This window comes from Schistocerca serialis, chromosome 1 (genome assembly GCF_023864345.2).
Source record: "Schistocerca serialis cubense isolate TAMUIC-IGC-003099 chromosome 1, iqSchSeri2.2, whole genome shotgun sequence".
Classification (NCBI taxonomy): Eukaryota; Metazoa; Arthropoda; class Insecta; order Orthoptera; family Acrididae; genus Schistocerca; species Schistocerca serialis.
In genome coordinates this window covers 559700774-559709529 of record NC_064638.1, presented here as the reverse complement: position 1 = coordinate 559709529, position 8756 = coordinate 559700774, and positions in this window count along the sequence as shown.

Genomic DNA, 8756 nt, shown 5'->3' with positions numbered 1-8756 from the left:
CGCAAACGGTCGAAGTTTAAAATGATCTTCCGAGGCATAGGCAACAAACTGCAGTCGCACTGCGTCGTTCAAGTTTGGAAAGACATTGTGTTCTGCTGAGTGCTCTGAGATTGCACGCTTAACTGAAGAGGTGGCAGTACGTGGCGATATCCAGTGGTCAAAAGAGTATCGAGAGAGAGACTGCCGATCGAAACAAGAACGAACTATGTGAGTCGTGACGGTGGATGGAAACGTTTTCTGAACAACTTATGCAGCTAAACCGTCTCGAGTCACTATATTTTCCCCGTTACTACAATGTCTTACGGGACTCGTTGGTGACCGCCATTTTCGAGTACTGGATTTCTCTTTTTCGGCTTACTTCTACTACTCTTTCACATCTATCATTAAACAAAACGACACAGTCATTAAGTCTCTGAGAATGTCTCAGATGAAATTCAACATAAATTCATATATCCACACTTACTACTGCATTAAATTTTATCCATTTCGTATTTATTGCTAAATTAAACAAGATTAGTTAGCGTGCTGCATATGAGACTCATCACTAGCGTATTCCACCTTAACTTGAGATAAAAAATTAGAGCTGCTAATAAAGAAGTGACCCGCTCAATGCTATGGTCTAATTGTCATTATCTTTTCAGCTATATACTTACGAAATAAAGCAACGACTTATCTCCAATTAGAGTCTGCTGCCATTCAGGTACTTTCAGATAGAAGAAAGAAACGTGGTTCGTGGTTGCCAATTGCACGTAAATACCAGCCTTCTTCAGAAGAGGGTACCAAGTCCGATGACGCACTTACTTCTAGTGCGTGGCGTCGTCAAGACACATGAGGAAGAACTGAAGCTGGTGGATGTCACGTAGACACGCTTGGACTCAAAGTGCTTCATTTATGTCTGCAGTACTGCTCTTCTCGCTTAGTTGTGGTTAACAAAGTAATGGCAAACATATAAATACCCTTTTGACGTGTGTAGTATAGTGTTCTACCCACTCTATTGGAGAGTAGGCCATCCTGTCGCTGCGGTGAACCAAAGAGTTCGGCGCGTTACATGACCTGAGGTATCGTTCCGCCTTGTTCTAACTTGTCAGCAGGGCAGTCCAGTCCAGGAGTGACGGTACGTCTGATGCATTTAAGGTGAACACTATCTGATCAAAAGTATCTGGACACCTACACTACTGGTCATTAAAATCGCTACACCAAGAAGAAATGAAGATGATAAACGGGTATTCATTGGACAAATATATTATACTAGAACTGACATGTGATTACATTTTCACGCAATTTGGGTGCATAGATTCTGAGAAATCAGTACCCTGAACAACCACCTCTGGCCGTAATAACGGCCTTGATACGCCTAGGCATTGAGTCAAACAGACCTTAGATGGCGTGTACAGGTACAGCTGCCCATGCAGCTTCAACACGATACCACCGTTCATCAAGAGTAGTGTCTGGCGTATTGTGAGGAGCCAGTTGCTCGGCCACCATTGACCAGACGTTTTCAATTGGTGAGAGATCTGGAGAATGTGCTGGCCAGGGCAGCAATCGAATATTTTCTGTCTCCAGAAAGGCCCGTACAGGATCTGCAACATGCGGTAGTGCATTATCCTGCTGAAATGTAGGGTTTCGCAGGGATTGAATGTAGGGTAGAGCCACGGGTCGTAACACATCTGAAATGTAATGTCCACTGTTCAAAGTGCCGTCAATGCGAACAAGAGGTGACCGAGACGTGTAACCAATGGTACCCCATACCACCACGCTGGGTGATATGCCAGTATGGCGATGACGAATACGGCTTCCAATGTGCGTTCACCGCGATGTCGCCAAACACGGATGCGCCCATCATGATGCTGTAAACAGAACCTGGATTCATCCTAAAAAATGAAGTTTTGCCTTTGGTGCACCCAGGTTCGTCGTTGAGTACACCATCGCAGGCGCTCCCATCTGTGATTCAGCGTCAATGGTAACCGCAGCCATGGTCTCCGAGCTGATAGTCCATGCTGCTGTAAACGTCGTCGAACTGTTCGTGCAGATGGTTGTTGTCTTGCAAACATCCCCATCTGTTGACTCAGGGATCGAGACGTGGCTGCACGCTCCGTTACAGACATTGTCTCTCACATTGCCATTATCTTCTTCACTCGACTTCGAACTTTCTATCTCGGAAACGAATACAAATGTGAATCCAGCAACTACGGGGTGTTTCACAAACCTATAATGGGTTCAAAAGGCTCTGAGCACTATGGGACTTAACATATGTGGTCATCAGTCTCCTAGAACTTCGAACTACTTAAACCTAACTAACCTAAGGACATCACACACATCCATGCCCGAGGCAGGATTCGAACCTGCGGCCGTGGAGGTCACGCGGTTCCAGACTGACGCACCTACAACCGCACGGCCACACCGGCCGGCAAACCTATAATGACTCATCCACAGTTCACCTTATGTATCAGTGGTGTTGCAGTGTGCAGACAGGTCCAGGAAAGTTTATTTTCCACAAAGTGCGTTAATACTACATGGAATACAGAGATAAATTACTAATAACAATAATAAAGCAAGCAACGCACAAGGACAGAATCTATATAAATTTTTGTACACTGTTTGCAATGCTACAGGAGATACTAATTGTTAGTCGGCAATCTTGTATGTGGGGCAACCACAGCCGTGAGTATTCAGAAGTAAAAAAGGACCAAAATACGGCTGAAGCGATTATTAGTACCCAATATAATTCTTAGTCGTCCTGTACGACAGCTGTAGCTTTTTTTTTTTTTAGAAAGGAAACTTCTGCCACCACGTATGCTGCTCGCTTTTCAGTTTGCCGACTGACTATAGCTTCCCAGCATTACTTGACCAGTTCTGTTATGTGAATAGCCAAAATAATTACACTGAACTCGTGTTTATATACTGGAGTTACTTTCAATTTATTAAGTGAGTCCTCAGTTGCAGTTGTTAAATGAGCCAGTGTGTAAAAAAGCTCAACTACTGGAGCTCCTAAAGAACCTGCCCCGCATGTGACATACTGTCAACATAGACCAGGGGCGGGCAAACGTTGCACGCGGCCCATGAGCGCACAGCGCTGCACGTGTGCTGCTCGCGTGGAGGCGTCGACCGGGGCTGTAGCGACAGCCGGCAGGTTGCGGCAGTGTAGTGCCAGGCTAAGCTGCGGACGTTGATGCGAAGCGAGCACTATGTAGTGAACGTTGTATTTCAAGAAACGGAGAAGTGGAGATTTGCTATCTTTTAAAAAGTAATGGGAGAATCATTTTTTCTTTGTGCAAAAACGTGAAAATTCGAAAAGTTTAATATGTGGCAGTATTCTCGCTGGTCAACGGAAGTTTAGTATTGAAGGCCATTGTAATAAATTTCACAAGGACGAGTACAATTTATTGTCGGATTCTGAGCGGATGGGGAATTGACTGAGCTTAAGAAGAGCGATCTGGCGATACCAGATGAATCTGTCGTAGTTGGCCGGCTGGAGTGACCGAGCGGTTCTAGGCACTACAGTCTGGAACCACGCGACCGCTATGGTCGCAGGTTCGAATCCTGCCTCGGGCATGGATGTGTGTGATGTCCTTAGGTTAGTTAGGTTTAAGTAGTTCTAAGTTCTAGGGGACTGATGACCACAGCAGTTAAGTCCCATAGTGCTCAGAGCCGTTTGAATTTGTCGTAGTTGCTGTTGTCACGAGAGATCTGCGACTTTCTCTCGTCATGTCTCTCATCTAACTGATCTAACATTTTATGGAGCACTGTTTTCAAGTTTTTAGGACGACAACAATAATAGCCCAGCGGTATGTGCAAGTTGTAAGACTGCGCTTAATATAGCGAGAGCTGGAAAACCATTTGCTGAATTAATAAGTCTCGGTTAAGAGCAAACATCAGTGATAAAAATTTACGTAACTGTTTGTGTTTGTCTGTATGTAGAAATTTTGTTCCAGATATTAAACGTTTTGTAAACTCCACCTGTGATAATTAAATAAAACGTATCGTAGGTAATAGGTACTCTTTCAAACCATGATTTCTTTCAAGCACTCCTACTAACCTTATTCATACACTCAATAAAGCAAGCTAGGAAACAAAACGCATTACACAGGAAGGAGCGGACAGAAGGTATGGTGGGGATGGGAGATAAACGGGTGGCCAGCTTGCCCCTGTGTGCACACGGAACGCCGCACATGTGCAGGATTCCTGCCCGACCCTGACATAGACCGTCCACTCGCATTAATGTGACCACCTGTCAAAAAGCCTGAATAACCACGTTTTACACCGTGCGCTGCCACGAGGCAACGTGAGGTTCTGGAAAGCACGAACAGACATGTGGAGCCACGCTGACTCCACTGCCGTGGCCAGTTACGGTAGGGTTCTGTGTTGAGGATCCGCCACACGAACAGCACTATCGAGGTCGCCGCACAGATTCTCAATTGGTTTTGAATGCGGGGAGTTTGGTCGCCAGGGGATTAAACTCATCCTGGTGCTATTTGGGCCACGCACGTATACTACGAGCTGTGAAGCACGTTGTCTTGTCCTGCTGGTAGACGCCACCGTGCGAAGGAAACAAACTCCATGAAGGAGTGGACGGGGTCCCCAAGGATGGGTACAAGCTTGTGTCGAACAGTTGTGCCTTCCAGAACGACGAGATCGCCAAAGGAATGCCATGAAAACATTTCCCCGACCACAATGCCCCCCCCCCCCCTTCCAACCTGGACCCTTCCGACGATTGTAGCAGGGTGCTTATTTTCAGACACTTAACGCAGTACATATCAAAGGCTATCTGTCCGATAGAACATAAAGCGTGATTTATCTGAAAAGGCCATCCGTCGCCATTTAGTGGACGTCCAGTTGCGTTCGTCTCCATAGGTCGCATGGGCGCATTAACCAGGCGCGTGCTGCGCAGGTCCATACGCAACAACTTTGGCTGAACAATCGTTGAGGACACACTGTTGGTAGCTCTTTGGTGTGTCCGGTCGGGCAATTGCACAACGTTTGCCCGTCTATTACCCCGTACACACCTCTGTCATCTACGGCCCATTGTACACCAAAGTTGCCTCAGCGCCAGTTTTGAATAGCGCCATTTTGCCCTGCACGCTATACTTTAACCATGACGGCCGCGCTTACAGTTTACAAATCCTATCCATTTTGGAAATGCGAGCCAATGATCATGCCCTTTTGCATGTCAGATAAATCGCCCCGTTTCTGCATTCCAACACGGCCTCATACGCAAACTCAGCGCCGCAGGGTTCCCCGACGATCTCGTACGTCTCATACACTCATATCTCACGGACAGGAGTTTCAACACCGACGTGCAGGGCAAACAATCAACACGACATGGTATCCAGGCAGGAGTACCCCAAGGAAGCATCCTAGGGCCCTTACTGTTTAACCTCTATATTAACGACCTCCCAGCTGCACGAACACGACGGTGGCAATCTACCCGTATGACACTGCCATCCTCGCGCAAGATTGGTAGCCGTCTATCATTAACTCACGACTACAGACTGCACTCAGAGTGGCAGAGCCTTGGCTGGTGAAATGGTTTGTTAGAGTAACGTCGACAAGTGCGAAGCCGTTCTGTTCACTAGAAGACCGAAACAACTGCGCAAACATCAACAGTGCAACCCAATAACGCTACATGCACGCCCAATACGCGTTTCAGTAAGAAGGTCAAATACGTCGGTGTCTGGCTGGACCGGAAACTAAAGCAAACGCAACGCTACCCTATGCTTAACAGGCGTAGCACACTGAATAGGGGGCTGTCTAGGTCCATGTACATGACACTTATCCGACCCCTGATGACGTACGCAGCCCCTGTCTGGGGATATCCTGCGCCCACACGCCTGCGCCGTCTGCAGCTCATACAGAACAAAGTACTCAAAACCATAAGCAACGCTCCGCGCTACGTACGCACCGCAGGTCTTTACCGGGAATATCGGCTAGATACCATCTAGCAGGTATTCCAAAAACTCTCCAGACGACTGTACGGAAACACGAGACACTCACGTCACCCGTTCATCCTTTCTCTGGGTAACTACGACCACAACCATAGATGGAAACATAATAGACCAAAGACACTATCAGCAAGAAACTAAACATCTATGGTCCATAGCACGCTAACACGACAGTACTGGCGAGCCCCTGCAACACAGCTGCTACTGGCAACCCCAGATGCTCGACCCGCCGAAAAACAGGCAATCACAGGGAAACCGTACTCTACACAGCACACAAACCAGCCACACACACCCGCTACACTGTGAGCTGATCTATGACCGATCGCCCACTAATGTACGGCGACCTTGAACTGTTACAAGCTGCAGCAGGCCCTACAACGAGCACCCGCAACGACAAAGATAACGATGCACGATACCTCGCACTAACATAACCACACTTGGCATGCACTGTCGCAGCTAGCAAGCCGCTACTGCCCTTACTACCCTTCCTACTGTCGCAGAGGTTTTTTTCCCTTGGCGCTTGCCTTGGCACTTTTTTTCCCCTCTGCCCTTACAAACTGCTACCCTTCGATCGCTTTCGTCCACTTTCTGTGTCCTGATGGACCATGTGAATGAGTAATCCTACCCAGACGCATGGACAACATCACAGCCCCCATCCTGTGACTCCCAATTTGAAAACTAACATGTTATACGGAGGTCACAGTAGAACGTTTGGTTTGATTTGGGCGTGGAGGGGCCACATCCTATTTTTTTTGCATTCCAACAACGACTGTACTTCATTTGCACGTCCCCCCGTCACGCTCCATATACCCATCACTGCCAGTGCTGCCTTGTTCAGTCTGTGAGTGGTTTTTTCATATCGATGTCGAACGTGGGTACCGTCCCATTAGTGAGACTGGATAGTGTATACTCGACAGTGTCGATTTCATTGCCTCCACTGTCAATTGCAGGAATACTTTTCGTGTCTTAAGGGTATAAAAATCGTCTCTCCAGCATCAACTTTCCCAACATCTCAAGAGGCCCAGAGGCTTGAACTGGCTGCTTCTGTGACGGAAGTAGCTAACCTATGTGCTACAGAACTTCAGGCATTTCAACACAAGTCAAGCAATCCATTACAGCAGGATTACTGTTCTAGATTTAAACATGATCAGTTCTATTGCATCAGAAATACTGGCACCCACCTTACAAAATGTACTGTGGATGTGTGGTAAGTGGCTTGACTCAGTGCGGCTCACTATATAAGTGCCAGCAATTATAATGGAAGAGATTTATGCAGACCACCATTAACACAACTAATGATGACAGAAGTTCAATAGTGTTTTGGTCATTCATTAACTCATCACTAAGTAACTACATCACGGTTACAGGGCTTTACAATAAGCTGTCATCGACAGACAGCATCATGATGCCACATTTATGAATCCAATTCATTTCCCACCAACACTTCATAGATTACTGACCGTATCAAACTTACAAATTAAGCACTTCTCAACCATAGTTTATGGTAACATGTTTTACATTAAAGCTCACTTCACAACTCACTTAATAACTGAGCAAAACTCCACTAATAAACACGAGCCCACTGAAACTGTTTTGTCTACGTAGATGAGAGATTTGGAAAGAAAATGCTGGGCAGAATGGGGAGGTAACAGTCTGTCTGTAAACTAAAAGCGAGCAGCGCTCGTTGTGGAGGAAGTCGTCTTTCCCACAAGAACGCTACAAGTGCTGTACAGTATGATTAAGACTCAGTTTCCCCCGTAGCAGTACTGAACAGCGTGCAGAGATTAACGTAGAATCGGTCGATATGCTTTCCTTGCGATTGTACCATTAGCAACTCATATCTGCATTCAATGCAATGTTAACACACTTTGTGGAAAATAAACACCCCCGCTTTGCGTAAGTGTCTGCCCACTGTGTTGCCAGTGAGTCATAAGGCGAGCCGCGGGAGTGTCAGTATAATTTTGAGAAATACCCTTTAGTTGCTTTATATGACGTTGTACGGCACAGAGAATAGGGAACTGCCTGCTCGCTCTTCATTTTCCAGTATATAATCACAATCTGGAGAGCTACTTTCCCTAGAGCTTCTACCATCCACCCAAGTCTTTCCATCTGGTTTCACCCGTCGAACACAATTCATCCCTTAATTTGGCCCCACTTCATTTAGTTGTGATACACACATTTACTGTTTGTTCTTAAACCGCTTCATCCAACAATAAACATTAGTATTATCACACGGAAACATTATTTTTGATAATCTGCCATTCATCCATACTCGACAACGTAGAATCTATTAAGCCAAGAGGAAAACATGAGTAAAGCGTTCCTTGTAGGAAATTTTATGTCGTTTTATTCTGAATCGGAAAAAATGCCGCTGCTTTGAAGACATTAAAGAAAAAGCTAAAAAGGAGGTCTTTACCACTCCCACCCCCTTCCCCTCCTCCCCAATCACGCGCTTTGTGTAGGTACATGATGAAGGACCCCCAGGATACCGTAAAGTTAATGTTTATTTAAAAAAATTGAAACACCGATCGATCTTAAGCATTGGCAAAGACGTTAATTGTGAATGTGCGGTGAGGCGCTGACAAATGAAGGGACTTTCATTCGATTATTTGTATATGATTTTGTTTTTTAGACAGTCTCAATTAGGCTCTCTGGTATGTAGAAGTTTTGTTACACTGTACTGCTCGGAGTATGACGGGCTACGAGTCTTTTTTATCATATATGTTTCCCAAATAACAGAAGACTTAACGACAGTGTTAAGCATTTTTATTAAAGTGAAATAGATGAAATAGAACCAAGTCAAGAAAACTTCCTTCA